A 23,036-nucleotide genomic window follows, 5' to 3' on the forward strand; every position below is an offset into this window, starting at 1 on the left:
AAATAAGAGAGGACACAAACAGATGGAGAAACATTCCATGTTCATGGTTAGGAAGAATTAATATCGTGAAAATGGCTATACTGCCCAAAGTAATTTACAGAATCAACGCTATCCCCATCAAGCTACCATTGACTTTCTTCAGAGAACTGGAAAAAACCACCATGAACTTCATATGGAACCAAAAGAGAGCCCGCATAGCCAAGTCAATTCTAAGCAAAAAGAACACAGCGGGGGGCATCACACTACCGGATTTCAAACTATACTACAAGGCTACAGTAATCAAAACAGCATGGTACTGGTACCAAAACAGAGATATAGACCAATGGAACAAAACAGAGGCACCGGAGGCAACACAACATATCTACAACTATACAATCTTTGATAAACCTGACAAAAACAAGCAAGGGGGAAAGGATTCCCTGTTTAACAAATGGTGTTGGGAAAACTGGCTAGCCATATGCAGAAAGCAGAAACTGGACCCCTTCCTGACACCTTACACTAAAATTAACTCCAGATGGATTAAAGACTTAAACATAAGACCTGGCACCATAAAAACCCTAGAAGGAAATCTAGGCAAAACTATCCAGGACATAGGAGTAGGCAAGGACTTCATGAACAAAACACCAAAAGCATTGGCAACAAAAGCCAAAATAGACAAATGGGACCTAATGAAACTCCACAGCTTCTGCACGGCAAAAGAAACAGTCATTAGAGTGGATCGGCAACCAACAGACTGGGAAAAATTTTTGCAGTTTACCCATCTGACAAAGGGCTGATATCCAGAATTTACAAAGAACTCAAACGGATTTACAGGAAAAAAACAAACAAGCCCATTCAAAAGTGGGCAAAGGATATGAACAGACACGTTACGAAAGAAGACATATATGAGGCCAACAATCATATGAAAAAATGCTCATCATCACTGGTCATCAGAGAGATGCAAATCAAAACCACATTGAGATACCATCTCATGCCAGTTAGAATGGCGATCATTAAAAAATCTGGAGACAACAGATGCTGGAGAGGATGTGGAGAAAAAGGAACACTTTTACACTGTTGGTGGGAGTGTAAATTAGTTCAACCATTGTGGAAGACAGTGTGGCAATTCCTCAAGGCCTTAGAAATAGAAATTCCATTTGACCCAGCAATCCCATTACTGGGTATATATCCAAAGGACTATAAATCGTTCTACTACAAGGACACATGTACACGAATGTTCATTGCAGCACTGTTTACAATAGCAAAGACCTGGAATCAACCCAAATGCCCATTGATAATAGACTGGATTGGGAAAATGTGGCACATATACACCATGGAATATTATGCAGCAATCAGAAATGATGAGTTTGTGTCGTTTGTAGGGACATGGATGAATCTGGAGAACGTCATCCTCAGCAAACTGACACAAGAACAGAAAATGAAACACCGCATATTCTCACTCATAGGCGGGTGATAAAAAATGAGAACACATGGACACAGAAAGGGGAGTACTAAACACTGGGGTCTATTGGGGGGAAAGGGGAGGGCCAGTGGGAGGGGGATGTGGGGAGGGATAGCCTGGGGAGAAATGCCAAATGTGGGTGAAGGGGAGAAGGAAAGAAAAGCACACTGCCATGTGTGTTCCTACGCAACTGTCTTGCATGCTCTGCTCATGTACCCCAAAACCTAAAATCCAATAAAAAATTAAAAAAAAAAAAGAAAAGAAAAGAAATATAGTTCTCAAACACCAACTACTAAGTTGTAGTTAATTAAATATGTGACTTATTTTTCACCAATAGCACATTATTGTTTTATTGCTTAAACTTACAATTTAACTGTGAAGTGTTCATACTTGTTCATGGTTGGATTTTCTTAGTCTATTTAAAAAATCTATTTCACTACTTATGCATTAGTCATGAGCTACAATTTTAATTTTAAATTTAACTGTAATTGTAGTTAATAAAATTTGTGTTGGTAGTACAATTAATATGTTCATCAAATAATAGCCAAATACATATGTATGCATATATATATTGGAGTAGTTTATTGAAATGAACTGCTCTTATGCAATATTAAGGACTTTTGATAAACCGATGTAAATGGACTAAATGACTAAATTCTGCCATGCAGCTCTCTGTGAAGTTTCAAACAACACAGGCAAGCTAAGTGATAGATAAGTGCAATGTGGACACAGCACGAATTATGGAGAAAGTGACACAGAAATTAAAATCACTAGAGTTTGAAACACAAGGCAGGGATGAAAATTTAGTGCTTGTGGTTTTGCAGGTGGCACTGAGAAATCTTTGAATAAAAAAACTCAACAAAAGTAAGTCTATGTCTTCTTAAAGAGCCTATGAAAATGGAGAAGTTGTTATAGGATACATTATCACAGAAAATGAATGAAAAATGTAAAGCATTAGAGCTTCAACCAAATGTGCACTCAGAATTGAAAGCCGAAGGATACAAGTATCACCCTGAACATGATGCACAACATTTATCTTTGGTCCATCCATTCACTTAGCGACCTGTAAATAATGTTTTTCAAATGGCTTCATCATCACTCACACAGGCCTGAACCCAGACCCACATTATAAGTTCTGGAGTCAAAATTTTCTGGAGAATGAATAGTCCTACACACAGAAATATAAGCAAGAGCTATGCATAAATACATCTTTAAGCATTAACCAGCCATAAAATTTTTACTTCCAACTGGTAATGAAAAAAGCAGAAATAATCTGAATGTTAATCATAGCAAAAGTGAAAACCAAGTTATAGATTTTATTTTGTTTGAGATTCATCAGGTCTTTTTACTACTTCTTTCACTTTTTTGTTTTGTTTTGCATGTGTGTTTTGAAAGAGATTTTGAAGTAGAAGCATCAAAAGGAGGTGCTATTGTCTATATCTTATAATGATATGGGTCAGATGTTTATTTTTTTCTGTATTACATAATATCATAGATTCTTCTGGTAGATATTTTTCCAATTTATGGTACTTGTGTTTTCTAATGACATAAAGTGTAAATATAATATTGACTATTTCATTCTTGAACTTTGAATAGGAGAAGATTTGATTGCAATAAGCCAGTTGAGCTATCATAAAATGTCTGAGCTGCATGCAGTTTTATTGAAGGAATTGCTCTATCAATAACCTAATATGCAATGGAGAGTTGGGATATAGCTAGAAACCAAAGGTACTAGACAAGGCTCTGGGGTCTTTAGCATGGATAAGAGAAGGGATACATATTAACATGCTGTTTTTTTTTTTTTTTTCGTAAGTTGGACAGGGCAAATTTGACAAGGACAATTAAAGGAGAAAGCACTCCTGCAGGCTTCTTATCAATATTAATTCTACCTCTTTCTGACTAGGTACGTTTCTATCATACCCTATAACTTTTCTCCTTCAACTCCTTTCTTGCGATTTCTACCTATCTCCTTTTTATCATCTGGGTGCTAGCAAAATGTCACATAATCATAGTAAGGGAGGGCAGAAAATCAGTTATAAACCCTTGTTTTCTCAACTCAAGCTGAAGGTGAAATCTTATTACCAAATATAATGAGAAACATGGTATTGTGGTTAAACACCTATATAAAAATTTAAAAAAACAGACAAACAAAAGCAATGCCCACACTGCCAGATTCTGTGTCTATGCATTAGCCTTAAGAATGACCATCTTATGCAGAAGTCTTTCTTCATATCTTCTGCTTAGTTAACGCACAGTTTGCTTCATGTTATCAATACTCTTTATCATAATGACTGGTAACAACTTACCCACTTAGCAATAAATCATGAGTTCTCAATCAGGTAATAGATTTTTGTAAACTCAGGAAGACTGAGTGGCAGACTAGCGTTATGTTAGCTTGAGAATAAACCCGTGAGTTTGAATACATGACAGGTCTTTACACTACACTGATACTGTAAGATTTTTACATAAAGATAGCATATAAAGCCTCATTTCAAACAGAGAGAATATATTCAGTGTAAATATCACCTTGTTTTGATTTGTTTTTCTTCTTTGATAACACAAGCTAAAACTTTACAGTTTTTATTTTAAAAAAGGTGTTGAACCCAGGTCTAAAATTAACTTATAAACAGAAAAAAGAGTGACAAGTGCTATATTTTTTTAAATTCCAATGCATATCAGATATTTATTGAAGAGTTTATGAGGTAATGTTCATTTCTTAGTGCTTATGTGAGAGGGAAAGAGAAGATACAGGGAGAAGCAGTGATCTGCAACCAGGGAAATTCTGTACATTGACAACATGGACATCACCTAGTGGCAGTTCAGTGTAGCTAAAGGTGGAAACACTCTACCCCAATAGATGTGAATTCTTTGTCTTAGGCACCACAAGGCCCATGACCCAAACACACAGCAGCAGGGAAATGTGATGCACTGTTTTATCACCAGGAATCTATTAAAAAGCATCATTGTTGCATTACAGGAAGGGCAAAATTTGTTGGCATATTGAAATATTTGAATTCATGATGAGACTTTTGAGTAAGTCTGCTTATCATTGAGAGAGAAATGTGCTATTTCGTCAAAGAAAAAAAGGACTAAAAAATTGTGAGAGAGTTCATAATTTTAAATCATTGATAAAAATCTTATACTTTCTGGAGATAAGTACTATTGTTCCCATCACTAATTCTTCCTTTTTTAAAAACAGCAATTTACCTTTATTTAAAAATTTGAACTTGAAAAGCACTTTCACACATACTATGTCATGTTGTTTTAGGATAATAAAATGAATAAAAGCCAAATTGTAATGGGCATACCCAAATATTCCCAGTGCCTGTTAAGGAACGTAAAAGTAAGGAAAGTAAAAGCAATTTTTATCTTCAGGTTACAGCAATATTTATTTTTGGATTATCTTGGTACCAATCCTTGAGTTTTTGAAACTCACAGCAACATGGGTTGTAACTTGAGATGCAAGCCCTGTTACATTTAAATATAGATATTAACACACATATTGCAATAAAATGCTTTGTATGCATGTTTGAGAAAGACAAATGTATAATTTAGTGTGCTATTTATCTATAATTACATATTCAGTCCTATGAACTGTCTTTCTTTATCATGTATCTTAACTCAGATACAGTTATTTAAATAACATAAAAAAAATTATAAATCGATATTCTAAATATTGGTTTTGATTTTGTTGGTGGTAGAGCAGAATAACTTTTGAAGAAGTTTTGGGTTTAAGTTAAACTTAACATATTAGGTGTAATTAAAAAATAAGACGTGATTGTAATGAGGGACATTCATACTGCAGATAAAATGCAATGTGTTTCAGAATATATAAGCACGTCTTCATCAAGATATTTTTGTTCTTGTTCAAGCACTGAAATGGATGCTTTCATGGTGGAACCAGGGCCTGAAGAACAGAAGATTCAACAGAACATTAACAGTGAGGACAAAGACAATGATAAATAATATGGATTGCCACCAATATGAATGGAAGACTCTTGAACATTTATTTTCTATTTATAAATTTATTTTATTTTATTTTTAATAGAGACAAGTTCTCACTGTGTCACCCAGTCTGGTCTCAAACTCCTAGTCTAAAGCAATCCTCTCATCTCAGCCTCTAATATTTCTGGTATTATGGGCATGAGCCATCATACCTGGCCTCAGATATGTCTTTCAAATAAAATTTGACATAAGAGTTTATGGAAAAAATAATGAATTGTCAACTCATAACACAATGCTTACTGTGGCCATTAGACGTTAAAAATGTAGCGATTAATCAAATATGTCTGCAGTGAGCACGTTTTACCCTGTAAGGATATCAGTCTCTTCGTTAGCAGCCAATGGGAATATTTGGAAAAAATTCTAACATTTGCATGATATCTACAATCAAACAGATATCCTTTCAGATACTCTGATGCTGAGTTACCTTTCATTAAGAAGTGCTATCGATCTAATTTAATCTCCACATTTAAGAACTAGAATTCTGAAAATTGCATACAATCTAGTTTTCGAAAACAGAGGCAAACGTTATTGAATTATACTTATTTTTGACAACTACATTTTTTAAACAAAAAATTTCTCACACATTTGGTTGAATCTATTACTAACCTTTACCCATTTTTAAAACCGTTGCTTAGTATTTTTAACATTTCCTTCACTCCAATAGTTATAACATTTCATATTTATGCTAAATAAGTTTCTTTTATTTTTATTCAAGATTAATTATATGTGTGTGTTTGTGATTAGTGCAGTTCTTAAATCAGGGGTCTCCAAAATCCAGGCCACTGACCAGTAGAAATAAAGTGCACAGTAAATGTAATGCCCATAAATCATTCCAAAACCATCTTCACTCCCAGTATATGGAAAAATTGTCTTCCACGAAACTAGTCCCTGGTGACAAAAAAATTGGAGACTGCTGCTTTAAGTGACATGAGTTTGTTTATAATTTAGAATTCTATAGACAGAATGTTCTCTGACATTGGCCACTGAGTTAAACTTGACTTGTGGCTTTTTACCCTTGGCATGATCTTAGCATGGGTGTAGCATCATCGTCAGCCTCTCAACTCGGAGCTTGACCATATGGCTTGCTCTGACTAATGGTATGTAGTCATCCACGACAGTGTGCTTTTCTGAATCTGAGTCTTAAGAGTCCCAGGTGATTCTGTGTATTGCCTGGTGCTTTTGACATCACTATGAGAAATGCATACCTTGCCCACCTGCTAATCAAAGGAGGATGACATATATGGGGAGTGGACTAGAACTCACGGATCCGCAGTGTGGAGAAAAACTATTCATCCAAACCTAACCTGAAGCAGATGACCCCTAGGTGATTCAGGTTCATGAAAAAAATATTCAAAATCAGGAGACTTATAAAGCTGAGCCCTGCCTTAATCAGTCAGCCCACAGTTAATGCTACAGGGCATTAGCAGTTCTGTGATTCTCAATGTAGTTTGATATGAAAGCGCTCTTTTTGGTGTGGTTTGGTTCTGTGTCTCCATCCAAATTTCATCTTGAGTTGTGTTGAGGGAGGTTCCTGGTGGGAGGTAATTGGATCATGGGAGCAGTTTCCTCCATGCTGGTCTTGTGACAGTGAGTGAGTTCTGAAGAGATCTGGTTGTTTGAAAGTGTGGCACTTCCCCTCTCTCTCTGTCTTTTGCAGCTAGTAAGATGTGCCTTGCTTTCCCTTTGCCTTCTACCATGATTGTAAGTTCCCTGAGGCCTCCCCAGGGGTAAGAGAGCTATGAGTCAATTAAACCTCTTTTATTTATAATTACCCAGTTTCAGATAGTTTTCTATAGCAGGGTGAAAATGGACTAGCACGCTTATTTTGCTTTGCATTTTGTTTGTTTTGCTTGACAATAGGCAATTGATACAACTACTTTATTTTTCATAGATACTTTCACGTGTTTCTTTTGCCCTTTTGCTAAAATGAGTGACTAAAATTAAATAATTCCATTACTAAGTGTGCCATGTAAATTTACTACAGTGTGAGGACACCACAGTGGGTGTACTATGAACAGCAGACTAATCAATAGGTCATATATGACTAGGTTCAGTTTATTCCATTTCACAAGGAGAATGCTTTGAGAGTTTTTGTATTTATCTTTTTTGGACCACCTAGCTTTCTTTTTAGTCTGGTAATTGAAAACATTTTTTTTTTCCTTTTTCATATTTTGTTTGATGCATGAATAACTACTTGGTGACACCTTAAAAAACATGTTGTGAAAAGCCGCCTAAACCCAAGTACTGAAGCTTTAGTCTCCCTTACATTTTACTTAAACATTTAGCAAACTTAAACTTTCTCTGCATAAGCTCTACTTGGCATGATTCTCCTAAGTGCAGCTCACTGCTGTCAACACATTTATAACCCATCAACATGGCACTTAGTTTTACTTACTCCTGTTTTATCTTCTTAAAGGTAAGGATGCTATCGGGCTGACTTCAGTAAGACAAAGAAGTGAATTTTCACTGCCATCATAAACTTCTGCCTGGTTCTTACTGTATCATGGCAAGCATTTGTGAGATTCTTGCTTATGTTACTAGTTCAATGTGTAATCAAAGTCTAACTAACTCACAAAGAATAAAATCTCAGTTCTCTCCTCAGAATAATAGCTATGTTTGCAAACTCACAGTCACCTTATTGGAACACAAAGTCTGTATCTCAATGGCAAAAGAAATAAAATCACTTAAATCAGTCTGATAAACAATGACAATGTAGAAAAAATAGATTATGTTGCACATAGTTTTTTAACATCTAACAAGGTAAGATGCCAAAGACAAGCTAAGATATAAAACCAGTGTAAAATCCAGATGATAATTTATTTAATCATCGTCTATAAAAAACAAGGTTGCATGAAGTTCTACTGTGAATGGCTGCCATTACTATTGATTAGAATAACTAGATTTAGACAAGTTGCTGAAGGAATAGTCTTAAAATAATCAAGTTTCAATAACATTTCACTTTTAGAAGAAATCTGTAAAGGATATTATTAAGAATATCACTTTCATGTAACTAGGACTTCATAAATCCCTGAAAATAATTTTTTTTTCCAAAATAAAATAGAAGAGAATATAATAGAGAAGGTGTGTGTGCAATATAATAAGTCATTATAAATTTATATATATATGTATATATGCCTGTGTGTGTGTATGTGTATAAAAATTCATCTCTCTTCCCAATGTCATACATGATAGGAATAATTTTTAATGATGTATTTTCTAGTTAGCGATGAAATGAAAAATATCTGGAACCTTAAATATTTATTTCTACCTTTTTTGACAGATTGGAGACCAAATTCTAATTATTGAATCAGAATGTCTAATTTAGCTGTAATTGAATAACCCATCTGCCAAGTGCCTTCTGAGGGAGTGACAGTTATTTTCAGTATACCAGTTGAGTCATTCTTCTTGAACCAATCAAAGATGACTTAGCAGTGAGCCACCACGCCTGGCCTACAAGTTTCAATTTTTATTCCATTTGAAAATTCAACAGCAAGAAGTGGAGCATATAAAATAAGGTGTAGAAACAATTTAAACAACAAATTAATTACGAATAAAGAAAATAACTATGGATACTTTATAGTGTACGTTCAAGAAAAATGTAGAGAGTTTTGGAGGTGATAAATTTTAAAATGCTATTTTCAATTAATAATAAGTAAAAATATATCCAGACTGATTTATCTAGTTCTTGCTGAAACTCATTGGTCTTCAAAAGGAGTTCTCCAGAAAACTGGGATTTTCCGGGCAGTCTAAGAGTTTCAATTCAATACAAGAACATGCCTGAGTTTTAGCTCTCATTCTGAACTTTATCAAAGTAATTTTCCTTTTATCCATTGCTTTTTAATATTAATATTATGCAGCAAAATATTTGTTTTGCAAACTATTTTCAATTTAACTTGTTTGCAAAAAAAATGGCCATATTAGTCAGTAGGGAGACTTTAACAATTTTTAACTCATTATTCATTTAAAAATCTGTGATATAAAGTTAATAAATATTGAGCAGATTATGATAACCTAAATGCAATTCATAGTACTATAGTTAATATTAGCAATGTTACTAGACCCTTTAAGTCAAATTGCATATTCAACTTCAGCTTTCAACCATTTCAGAGTAATTTATATTTGAAATAGTCTTCCTCTGAAAACAACTGTAAAACCAAGAAAGAAAAATATGTATATGGCAATCCTTTTCAGTCATTGAACAACAGAAATACATGACTGAGATTCTTTAGGGAATGGACATACATGAAGTGAGGCTATCTCCTTGGCCTTGTTTCTACTGACGTTCTCCTGGCATGTCATACATACATATGAACAACTAGAAGAAGGCCATTCTCTTAGCCAAGAATTGGGAAGAACACTGGTGCCAGCCATATTTGCATGTGCTACCTCAAACTGTCCACTTGTAAGGCTGCCCGTTTTGACTGGGGACTAATAGAAGAGCACACTCTGTAACAAGGTGAGGTTTCAGTACAAGCTGCTCTTTGGGATATTATGGTGCAGAAAATTCAGTAACATTCAGAATGTTTCTTGCAAATAGGGATGCTTTATGGCATATCTGACAAATAACAATGGGATAATCATAGGGAAGATGTCTAAGATTTTACTTCAAATCTATGCCATCTTCTCAGATAATTGTTCTTCTCTAGAAAGAAACAAAAACAAAACAGACAAACGAAACTATGGGTTGCTATTCAGCCTTGATAGAGAGTGAAAGCCTAATCATGATGTCAATTAGTTGACCATGCTGTCTGAGATTTCTGTGGTAAACTGGATGCTATCACATGCCATAGTTTGGGTGTGTACATCAGTTACATATATATGCATACACTCAGACACATAGATATATGTGTATGTAATAGATGTGTATTCTGTGCAAATACTCACCCAAGGGCAATTGTTACAGAGATGGTTCTCAATAGCTACCTGTAGACAATGTGATCTTTTTAAAATTGATTTTATTTAGATTTTTTCTCTTGCCATGGGCTTTGCTTTATAAATGGCTATTTCAAAACTGACTATGGTGAGAAGGATATGGTATATACAGGGATTCAGTGTCCTACTAAAGGTGACCCAACGACCACAACTATTGAGTTCAGAAGTTCCCAAGAACATGAGACTCTGCTATAGCCCCCTTCCTTTTTATTTATTTAATGTATTTATTATTTATTTAATTTTAATTACATTTTAGGTTTTGGGGTAAGTGAATAACATGCAAGATAGTTGCATAGGTACATACGTGGCAGTGTGATTTGCTGGCTTCCTTTCCTTCACCTATATCTGGCATTTCTCCCCATTGCTATAGCCCCCTTTCTTTGGGATCAGCCAGTCAATTATGTTGACCTCCTATTATGGAGTATGCAGAGCTGTATCATCATCACTGAAATAGACATGCATTGGGGACATTTATCTTTCTTGCCTACAATAATTTAACCAGGTTCAACATTTCTGGTCTCACAGAATATCTTCTCTACTCTTATGGTGTTGCATAGAGTGTTGACTCTAATCAAGGGATTCATTTTATTGCAAGATATGTAGCAATGAGCATATGCCCTTGGAAGTTTTTTTTTCCCGGATAATTCTGTCTTAACTACATTTTAATGTATTTTATTTTAATCAATTAATATTTCTTCACAGAATATACACTAAGAAATGACTTTTCCTCAATGAAATCGCCTTTTTACTGGCATTCTACCGTATACTCCATTTGCATCTCTAGAATGTTAAAAAAATTTTTTTGGATATTACTTTATGAGCAAGTAAAGTGTATTACCTGTAAGAGCTCTGGTGGATATAACACTTTATCTACAGGCATGGTCTGACAGACTGCATTAACAGGTCTGAATATCACCAATGTTTTCAAAACTTTTCCACCAAGGCTAGACAAATTTTGTATTTTAAAAGTTATGAAAATGTAAGAGGCTGATTTTTTTTTCCTTTTTTTTAACTTTAAGTTCTGGGGTACATGAGTAGAATGTGCAGGTTTGTTACATAGGTATACATGGACCATGGTGGTTTGCTGCACCCCATCAACCCCATCATCTACATTAGGTATTTCTCCTAATGCTATCCCTCCCCTAGCCCCTGGACAGGGCCTGGTGTATGATGTTCTCATTCCTGTGTCCATGTGTTCTCATTGTTCAACTCCCACTTATGAGTGAGAACATGTGTGATATTTGGTTTTCTGTTCTTGTGTTACTTTGCTGAGAATGATGGTTTCCAGCTTCATCCATGTCCCTGCAAAGTACATGTACTCATCCTTTTTTATGGCTGCATAGTATTCCATGGTGTATATGTGCCACATTTTCTTTATCCAGTCTATCACTGATGGGCATTTGGGTTGGTTCCGAGTCTTTGCTATTGTGAACAGTGCTGAAATAAACATATGGTTGTTTTTGTAATTTTTTTATGTCTTGAAAGAGGGGAAAAAATATTAGGAAAACCACCTGAAAATACATTGAAGCAAAAAAAAATGGCTTGTATGTTTATTTATTTTTTCAAATTTTAGACTTTGGCATTACATCTGCAGGTTTTCTGCATGGGTATGTGGTATGATGCTGAGGTTTTTGCTTCTAATAATCCCAAAATAGTCAGCATAGTACTCAACAGGTAGTTTTTTGGTTCCCTCTCCCCTCTCTCCTTCCTTTTGGAATCCCCAGTATTTATTATTCCTGCTTTGTGTCCATGTGTATCCAATGTTTAGCTCCCACTTACAAGTGAGAACATATGGTATTTAATTTTCTGTTTCTGTGTTAACTGACTCAAGATAATGTATGCCCCTGGAATTAATGAACTTATCACACACCTCATCACCAAGAAGTGGCTGACCTAATGAAATGGCTTGCTGATGACTAAAGTATAGCATTAATTGAGAGACAATACATTGAAAGAATAGGAATTTCCCTTACAGGATGTAGCTTATGGCTTGAATTAGAGACGATTATATGATATTTTCACCTTCATAGTTAAAAAACAAAAATTAGAAAACCAAGAAGTAATCATAGAAGTGACTTCTCTTGCTGTTATACCTAATAAACCACAACAGAAAGTTTCCTTTTTTTTCTTGGCAATTTTGAACTCTTCTTCTAAAGTGGACTTAGTTATCAGGGAAAGAATGCTTTATTCAGAGAAGATAACTTCGGTAATGCTGAATTGGAAAATAAGCTTGCCCCTGATAATCTTGGGCTACATGTCCACTGAACTAACCACAGAAACAGAAGTTACTCTAATGGTTGAAGTGATTGATATTGATTACCAAGAGAAAACTGTTTTACTGCCACACAACAGAAGCACAGAGGACTCAGTGCTTTTAAAAGGAAGAGGTTCATTGCACTTTATGCAAATAGTAAAAGTAATGGAAAAATTAGAACAACCTAAGAAAGCAGAATTACTGAGGACTCAAATACTTGAGAAATAAAGGGTTTCAGGTTATTTTACCTCATAAAAAATTCCAACTTGCTAGTGTTCTGGCTGAAAACAAAAAAATATATATTGAATAGGTAACCGTTTGCAGATATCAAATATAGTCTCATGACCAATTACTGAAGTGAAGACAGTGGTAGTTTTATATGCATTTTCTTTGCTTGTTACGTGTGTGTGTGTGTATATATATATATATATATATATATATATATATATATACTTATATCCAGTTATTAATTATTTCATCTCCTGTCTTTCCACTTTTTGTTTTGTATACACTATTGAAAACTTGCAATATTTTGCTTTAGATAAGAAATATTCAGTTGAATGGTTACTGCATTTGAGAAGTAACTAATGTAGCTAATAATAGGTAAAATGACAGTTGGGACCTAGTGTCTCCTCCTGGGGGTACAGGGTGAATACTTCATCCCTGGTACATAAAATAATGACATCAAGTTATGTGGAAACAGAATTGTTTGTGTTTTTTTATGGAAGGTAAAATGTTTGAATAAGGGTGTGTATGGAATATGAATAACCATCCACATAGAATATAATAGTTACCAGATTAGTGACTTTCAACTGGAGATCAGTCTTGTCTTCTCCTGCATTCTTATACTGGACCTGGACACTACTTAGCCAACTGATGTTGATGTTAAGCTTTGTCAAAAAACAAAACTAGAGAGATATTCCAAATCTAGGGCAGGAGGAAGGGGTTCTGCTGTTTCAACATCACAAACAGTGAATGGCTGGGTAGTATTAACCTCAGAGGTCCTCATGAGCCAGCCCATAAACCTCAGTTAAGCTGAAATACTCTGATGGGTTTCTCTGAAACCTGGTAGGCTACTGCTATGGACTAGTTGCAGCTCAAACCCTTGAGCAAGTTTCTTTACCACTTAGAGTGCTGACCTACAACCTCTAGCAAATTTACTTGCCATGGCATTGAAAGTGTTCCTGAGATAGCCCCACTCTTTGCAAAGAGGTTTGAATCACAGCTTTGGGGGCTGTCTCCTACCGTAAATTCCTAAGTCACTTCCATATTCACTCTTAGCCTTAGAGGTAGAATCAACTTTATACCTTTGCTACTTCTGCGTACCTTCAAGACTTCCTTTTCTGATCCATTAGTTAATCATATGTACTAGGTAACAATTCTTCCTATTTACTTAGCCTTGTTCAAGTTATCAGTATAGTTTCTGTCTCTTGACCCTAATACAACCACATGTCTTTGTCACAGCTCTATTCTCACTTGACATTTCTTGTGCTTTCCTTTCTTTCTAGTCCTATTATCTGCTTCATTTATTCTTTTTAAGATTAAAATTTTAAACTTATGAAGTAATGGCATTTTTGAAGTATTGCATTTTTAATTTTTGAAGCAGGAAAAATTAAAGGCTTCTTAAATTTCCTTTAGAGAAAAATTGTTTATTTAAAAAATGCTAGCTAGCTATCTTTATTTTGTTGTGCTTAACAAGCCTTTGACTATTAAGATTCTGGAGTTAGTATTCAGTCCAGGTTCAAAGTACTAGCATGCCCTTTAATATCTTATTACCCTCTCTGCAACTCCAGATAAGTTTCATCAGATAACATCTATAGAAATAATACTTGTAAATGAGTGGAGCATCAGGGTATGAAACCATAAATTTATATGCTTTTACAATATAAAATTTAGCCTAGTATAATAAATTACTTATGGGTAAGCTGGGGAAGAAGAAATGTAAAACAAAAATATAATTTAAAATAGGTAAACGAGGAGCACATCACCTGTTTATGTGAGTCTTATAAATTGCTTCCATGTTTATCCTATCAAATAGGTCCAAATGACTCCAGAAGCTAAAACCAGAAAAACAAAACTGTCTTTGAGTAATAACTAGCTCTTCTATATTTATTGCTTGCATAAATGATCTTTGTTTTGGTTTATACTTCTCTTGCATATTGTTTATTTATCTCTGTAATCAGCTTTAAAGTTAAGTATACCTAAACATGGAGGAATTTCACAAAGAATGGTCAAGGCAAAACAATGTCAAGAATAGAACCTCCTTAAATACTTGAAAGATAATTTTCCTTTTGTTTTCATGTTTCTATTGAAAAGGCAAGACAAAGAGTTAAAACAAAAACAATGCTAACTCATCAAGTAGAGTACATATTACTAAGATGGGCTTTAACAATGAGGCTGATTTGTATTTGGAATGGTGTTTGGGTTTACATTACTGTAGAATAAGTAGGAAGCATTTTTAAATTAATTGGATAAGTAACAGCCTTTATTAATATTTTAATCAAAATAATTTTACTTTATCAAACTACTTCATTTTTTATATTACTCCATTAGACCTCAAGATGAAGATATTTTCCTTCCTTTAGATGAAACCAGATGAAGACCTGTGGAACAGATGGAGGGCACACCCTGGGATGGAGCCTTACAGAGACAGATCTGTTATCAAATTTCTGCAAGTCACATTTTACCACTTCTTGAGGTACATACCTATGGCTGTTTAGAATGTACTTTGCTGCCACACCAGAGACTCTCTAGCCCTGTAAAATGACCATTTTGTTGTCTTTAAAATGTGCCTGAAAACAATAACAGATTGAAGGGGCTGAAGTATCATAGAGAGATAACGTCCGCAGGAGGTATATAAAATGCGTTAACAAGACCTCTTTCTGCCAAATTCTGCTTTATATTCTAACACTGTGTTCCTCAGGAGTGAAAATGGGAGTTTGCAGTTAAAGATTAATTTTCTCAGTTTCTTATGGTTATAAGTACACCTGTTCTAAATAACTGTGATCATAGACAGAAAGAATTCTGTGCTAAGTATTTCTTCTCATATACTCTGTGTTTTGCCTACAACAGGAGTTAGTCTTTGAATAACCAATTCTCAAAACAGTGAGTTGTTCATGGTGTGGAATTTGTAATATTTTATAGACATAGACTCTGAAATTATTTTATAATTGAATCTTTGGAAGATTCTCAGTGATTTAATAATTTTCTCTATATTTTAGCAGTTTGCTCTGATAGTCTAAGTGTGGATCTTTTTGTGTTTGTCCAGCTTGAGATTAAGTGAACCCAAATTTGGAAAATTTTTAGCCATTAATTCTTCATTGTTTTTATATTGTTTTTTTCTTCCTTTCTTCTCTCCCTGGAAATTCCATTACACATATTTTGGAGCACATGATGTTGCCCCACATATTTCTGAGGCTCTGTTTATTTTTTAAAAATTATTATTATACTTTAAGTTCTGGGATACATGTTCAGTATGTGCAGGTTTGTTACATAGGTACACATGTGCCATGGTGGTTTGCTGCACCCATCAACCCATCATCTACATTAGGTATTTCTCCTAATGCTATCCCTCCCCTAGGCCCCTACCCCCTACAGGCCCTGATGTGGGATGTTCCCCTCCCAGAGTCCATTTGTTCTCATTGTTCAACTCCCGCTTATGAATGAGAACATGCAGTGTTTGTTTTTCTGTTCCTGATTAGTTTGCTGAGAATGATGGTTTCCAGCTTTATCCCTGTCCCTGCAAAGGATATGAACTCATCCTTTTTTGTGGCTGCATAGTATTCCATGGTGTATATGTGCCACATTTTCTTTATCCAGTCTATCATTGATGGGCATTTGGGTTAGTTCCAAGTATTTGCTATTGTAAATAGTGCTGCAATAAACATATGTGTGCCTGTATCTTTACAGTAGAATGATTTATAATCCTTTGGGTATATATGCAATAATGGAATTGCTGGGTCAAATGATATTTCTAGTTCTAGATCCTTGAGGAATAGCCACACTGGCTTCTACAGTGGTTGAACTAATTTATACTCCCACCAACAGCATAAAATTGTTCCTGTTTCTCCTCATCCTTCCACCATCTGTTGTTTCCTGACTTTTTTTTTTTTTTTAATGGAATCTTACTCTGTCCCCAGGCTGAAGTGCAGTGGTTTGATCTCAGCTCACTGCAACCTCTGCCTCCCAGGTTCAAGCAATTCTTTTGCCTCAGCCTCCTAAGCATCTGAAATTGCAAGTGCATGCCAGCACACCAGGCATATTTTTGTATTTTTAGTAGAAATGAAATTACACCATGTTGGTCAGGCTACTCTTGATCTCCTGATTTCATGATCCACCCGCCTCAGCCTCCTGAAGTGCTGAAATTACAGGTGTGAGCCACCATGGTCGGCCATTTCCTGACTTTTTAATGATCGCCATTCTAACTGGTATGAGATAATATCTCATTGTGGTTGTGATTTGCATTTCTCTAGTGACCAGTGATGATGAGCTTTTTTTCACATTTGTTGGCCACATAATTTTTTTTTTTTTGAGAAGTGTCTATTCATATTCTTCACCCACATTTTGATGGGGCTTTTTGCTTTTTTCTTGTAAATTTGTTTAGGTTTCGGGTAGATTTTGGATATTTTGCAATTTGTCAGATAGATATATTGTAAAAATTTTCTTCCATTCTGTAGGTTGCCTATTCATTCTGATGATAGTTTCTTTTGCTGTGCAGAAGCTCTTTAGTTTATTTACATGTCATTTGTCAATTTTGACTTTTGTTGTCATTGCTTTTGGTATTTTAGTCCTGAAGTCATTGTCCATGCTTATGTCCTAAATGGTATTGCATAGGTTTTCTTCTATGGTTCTTATGTTTTTAAGTTTTGTGTTTAAATCTTTAATCTATCTTGAGTTGATTTTTGTATAAGGTGTAAGGAAGGGATCCAGTTTCAGCTTTCTACATATGGCTAGCCAGTTTTCCCAACACCGTTTATTAAATAGGGAATTTTTTCTCCATTGCTTGTGTTTGTCAAGTTTGTCAAAAATTAGATGCTTGTAGATGTGCAGCATTATTTCTGGAGACTTTGTTCTGTCCCATTGGTCTATATATCTGTTTTGGTACCAGTACCATGCTGTTTGAATTACTGTAATCTTGTAGTATAGTTTGAAGTCAAATAGAGTGATGCCTCCAGCTTTATTCTTTTTTTTTGAGATGGAGTTTCGCTCTTGTTACCCAGGCTGGAGTGCAATGGCGCGATCTTGGCTCACTGCAACCTCTGCCTCCTGCATTCAGGCAATTCTCCTGCCTCAGTCTCCTGAGTAGCTGGGATTACAGGCACGCGCCACTGTGCCCAGCTAATTTTTTTTTTTTTGTATTTTTAGTAGAGACGGGGTTTTACCATGTTGACCAGGATGGTCTCGATCTCTTGACCTTGTGATCCACCCACCTTGGCCTCCCAAAGTTCTGGGATTACAGGCATGAGCCACCGCTCCCAGCCGCTTTATTCTTTTTGATTGTCTTGGCTACGTGGGCTCTTTTTTGGTTCCATTTGAAATTTAAAGTTTTTTTTTTCTAATTCTGTGAAAAATGTCAATGTTAGCTTGATGGGGATAGCATTGAATTTATAAATTAATTTGTACAGTATGGAGATTTTCACAATATTGATTTTCCTTATCCATGAGCATGAAATGTTTCTCCATTTGTTTGTATCCTCTCTATTTCCTTGAGCAGTGGTTTGTAGCTCTCCTTAAAGAGGTCCTTCACATTTCTTGTAAGTTTTATTCTTAGGTATTTTATTCTCTTTGTAGCAATTGGGAATGAGAGTTTGCTTATGATTTGGCTCTCTGTCTATTATTGCTGTATAGGAATACTTGTGATTTTTGCACATTGATTTTGTATCCTGAGAGTTTGCTGAAGTTGCTTATCTCGTTAAGATTTTGGGCTGAGATGATGGGGTCTCCTAAATATACAATCAGATCATCTACAAACAGAGATAATTTGAATTCCTCTCTTCTATTTGAATACCTTTTATTTCTTTCTCTTGGCTGATTGCTCTGGCCAGAACTTCCAATTTTACGTTGAATAGGAGTGGTGAGAGACGGTATCCTTGTCTTCTGCCAGTTTTCAAAGGGAATGCTTCCAGCTTTTGCCCATTTAGTATGATATTGACTGTGGGTTTGTCATAAGTAGCTCTTACTATTTTGAGGTATGTTTCATCAATTTCTAGTTTATTGAGACTTTTTAGCATGAAGGTGTATTGAATTTTATCAAAGGCATTTTTTGCATCTCTTGAGAGAATCATGATTGGCTCTGTTCATTTTTAATTTATCTTTTTTGACATCTATTATTATATTGGATACTTTTTATACACCTATTTTCAAATTATTTGAATCTTTCCTCTATCATTTTAGATCTGCACTATTGAACCCATTTAGTGGTTTTTTTTTATTGCATTTTAGGTTTTGGGGTACATGTGCAGAACATGCAATACTGTTGCATAGGTACACACATGGCAGTGTGTTTTGTTTGCTTTCTCCCCTTCACCCACATTTGGCATTTCTCCCCAGGCTATCCCTCCCCAACTCCCCCTCCCACTGGCCCTCCCCTTTTCCCCCCAATAGACCCCAGTGTTTAGTATTCTCCTCTCTGTGTCCATGTGTTCTCATTTTTCATCACCCGCCTATGAGTGAGAATATGCGGTGTTTCATTTTCTGTTCTTGTGTCCGTTTGCTGAGAATGATGTTCTCCAGATTCATCCATGTCCCTACAAATGACACGAACTCATCATTTCTGATTGCTGCATAATATTCCATGGTGTATATGTGCCACATTTTCCCAATCCAGTCTATCATCAATGGGCATTTGGGTTGATTCCAGGTCTTTGCTATTGTAAACAGTGCTGCAATGAACATTCGTGTGCATGTGTCCTTATAGTAGAACAATTTATAGTCCTTTGGATATATACCCAGTAATGGGATTGCTGGGTCAAATGGAATTTCTATTTCTAAGGCCTTGAGGAATCACCACACTGTCTTCCACAAAGGTTGGAGTAATTTAAACTCCCACCAACAGTGTAAAAGTGTTCCTTTTTCTCAACATCCTCTCCAGCATCTGATGTCTCCAGATTTTTTAATGATTGCCATTCTAACTGGCGTGAGATGGTATCTCAATGTGGTTTTGATTTGCATTTCTCTGATGACCAGTGACGATGAGCATTTTTTCATATGATTGTTAGCCTCATATATGTCTTCTTTCGTAAAGTGTCTGTCTGTACATATCCTTTGCCCAATTTTGAATGGGCTTGTTTGTTTTTTTCCTGTAAATCTGTTTGAGTTCTTTGTAAATTCTGGATATCAGCCCTTTGTCAGATGGGTAAACTGCAAAAATTTTTTCCCATTCTGTTGGTTGCCAATTCACACTAGAGACTGTTTCTTTTGCTGTGCAGAAGCTGTGGAGTTTGATTAGGTCCCATTTGTCTGTTTTGGCTTTTGTTGCTAATGCTTTTGGTGTTTTGTTCATGAAGTCCTTGCCTACTCTTATGTCCTGAATGGTTTTGCCTAGATTTCCTTCTAGGGTTTTTATGGTGCCAGGTCTTATGTTTAAGTCTTTAATCCATCTGGCGTTAATTTTGGTGTAAGGTGTCAGGAAGGGGTCCAGTTTCTGCTTTCTGCACATGGCTAGCCAGTTTTCCCAGCACCATTTGTTGAACAGGGAATCCTTTCCCCATTGCTTGTTTTTGTCGGGTTTATTGTATGGTTGTAGATATGTTGTGTTTCCTCTGATGCCTCTTTTCTGTTCCATTGGTCTATATCTCTGTTTTGGTACAAGTACCATGCGGTTTTGATTACTGTAACCTTGTAGTATAGTTTGAAATCTGGTAGTGTGATGCCCCCCGCTGTGTTCTTTTTGCTTAGAAGTAACTTGGCTATGCGGGCTCTCTTTTGGTTCCATATGAAGTTCATGGTGGTTTTTTCCAGTTCTGTGAAGAAAGTCAATGGTAGCTTGATGGGTATAGCATTGATTCTGTAAATTACTTTGGGCAGTATAGCCATTTTTAAGATATTAATTCTTCCTAACCATGAACATGGAATGTTTCTCCATCTGTTTATGTCCTCTCTGATTTCGTTGAGGAGTGGTTTGTAGTTTTCCTTGAAGAGGTCCCTTACGTTCCTTGTGAGTTGTATTCCAAGGTATTTTATTCTTTTTGTAGCAATTGTGAATGGCAGTTCGTTCTTGACTTGGCTCTCTTTAAGTCTGTTATTGGTGTAGAGGAAGGCTTGTGATTTTTGCACATTGATTTTATATCCTGAGACTTTGCTGAAGTTGCTTATCAGTTTCAGGAGTTTTTGGGCTGAGGCGATGGGGTCTTCTAGGTATACTATCATGTCATCTGCAAATAGAGACAATTTGGCTTCTACCTTTCCTATTTGAATACCCTTTATTTCTTTTTCTTGCCTGATTGCTCTGGCTAGAACTTCCAGAACTATATTGAATAGGAGTGGTGAAAGAGGGCATCCTTGGCTAGTGCTGGATTTCAAAGGGAATGCTTCCAGTTTTTGCACATTAAGTATGATATTGGCTATTGGTTTGTCATAAATAGCTTTTATTACTTTGAGATACGTTCCATCGATACCAAGTATATTGAGGGTTTTAGCTGTTGAATTAAAGGGCTGTTGAATTTTGTCAAATGCCTTCTCTGCATCAATTGAGATAATCATGTGGTTTTTGTTTTTGGTTCTGTTTATATGGTGAATTACGTTTATAGACTTGCGTATGTTGAACCAGCCTTGCATCCCCGGGATGAATCCTACTTGATCATGGTGAATAAGTTTTTTGATTTGCTGTTGCAATCGGCTTGCCAATATTCTATTGAAGATTTTTGCATCCATGTTCATCATGGTTATTGGCCTGAAGTTTTCTTTTCTTGTTGGGTCTCTGCCGGGTTTTGGTATCAGGACGATATTGGTCTCATAGAATGATTTGGGAAGGATTCCTTCTTTTTGGATTATTTGGAATAGTTTCAGAAGAAATGGTACCAGCTCCTCTTTGTGTGTCTGGTAGAATTCGGCTGTGAACCCGTCTGGACCTGGGCTTTTTTTGTGTGGTAGGCTCTTAATTGCTGCCTCGACTTCTGCCCTTGTTATTGGTCTATTCATTGTTTCAGCTTCCTCCTGGTTTAGGCTTGGGAGGACACAGGAGTCCAGGATTTTATCCATTTCTTCCAGGTTTACTAGTTTATGTGCATAGAGTTGTTTGTAATATTCTCTGATGATGGTTTGAATTTCTGTGGAATCTGTGGTGATTTCCCCTTTATCATTTTTTATTGCATCTATTTGGTTGTGCTCTCTTTTCTTTTTAATCAATCTGGCTAGTGATCTGTCTATTTTGTTGATCTTTTTAAAAAACCAGCTCTTGGATTTATTGATTTTTCGGAGGGTTTTTCGTGTCTCAATCTCCTTTAGTTCAGCACTGATCTTAGTTATTTCTTGTCTTCTCCTGGGTTTTGAGTTTTTTTGATCTTGCTCCTCTAGCTTTTTCAATTTTGACAATAAGGTGTCAATTTTGGATCTCTCCATTCTTCTCATATGGGCACTTATTGATATATACTTTCCTCTAGAGACTGCTTTAAATGTGTCCCAGAGATTCTGGCATGTAGTGTCTTCATTCTCATTTGTTTCGAAGAACTTCTTTATTTCTGCCTTCATTTCATTGTTTATCCAATCAACATTCAAGAGCCAGTTGTTCAGTTTACATGAAGCTGTGCGGTCTGGGTTGGTTTCTGAATTCTGAGTTCTAACTTGATTGCACTATAGTCTGAGAGGCTGTTTGTTATGATTTCAGTTGTTTTGCATTTGCTGAGCAGTGCTTTACTTCCAATTATGTGGTCAATTTTAAAGTAGGTGTGATGTGGTGCTGAGAAGAATGTATATTCTGTGGATTTGGGGTGGAGAGTTCTGTAAATGTCTATCAGGTTTGCTTGCTCCAGGTCTGAGTTCAAGCCCTGTATATCCTTGTTAATTTTCTGTCTGGTCGATCTGTCTAATATTGACAGTGGAGTGTTAAAGTCTCCCACTATTATTGTGTGGGAGTCTAAGTCTCTTTGTAAGTCATTAAGAACTTGCCTTATGTATCTGGGTGCTCCTGTATTGGGTCCATATATGTTTAGGATCGTTAGCTCTTCTTGTTGTATTGATCCTTTTACCATTATGTAATGGCCTTCTTTGTCTCTTTTGATCTTTGTTGCTTTAAAGTCTATTTTATCAGAGATGAGAATTGCAACTCCTGCTTTCTTTTGCTCTCCATTTGCTTGGTAAATCTTCCTCCATCCCTTTATTTTGAGCCTTTGTGTATCCTTGCATGTGAGATGGGTTTCCTGGATACAGCACACTGATGGGTTTTGGCTTTTTATCCAATTTGCCAGT

General features: G+C 35.8%; 1 protein-coding gene across 15 annotated transcripts in view; it reads left to right on the forward strand.

Annotated features, from left to right (window-relative positions):
* The window catches only part of LOC108588543 (serine/threonine-protein kinase Nek4-like), a 272,894-nt gene that overhangs the window by 13,066 nt on the left and 236,792 nt on the right, over positions 1-23,036 (forward strand). For 9 of the 15 annotated variants that reach the window (XM_078350159.1, XM_078350158.1, XM_078350156.1 and 6 more), the window contains 2 exons: positions 5,314-5,381; positions 15,218-15,330. The gene's annotated coding sequence lies outside the window, so the exon portion shown is untranslated. Of the gene's footprint in view, positions 1-3,254; positions 3,345-5,313; positions 5,382-15,217; positions 15,331-23,036 lie in introns of all 15 variants that reach the window. The other 6 variants (XM_078350157.1, XM_078350160.1, XM_078350163.1 and 3 more) reach the window with 2 other exon arrangements.

Source organism: Callithrix jacchus, chromosome 15 (assembly GCF_049354715.1).
Source record: "Callithrix jacchus isolate 240 chromosome 15, calJac240_pri, whole genome shotgun sequence".
Taxonomy (NCBI): domain Eukaryota; kingdom Metazoa; phylum Chordata; class Mammalia; order Primates; family Cebidae; genus Callithrix; species Callithrix jacchus.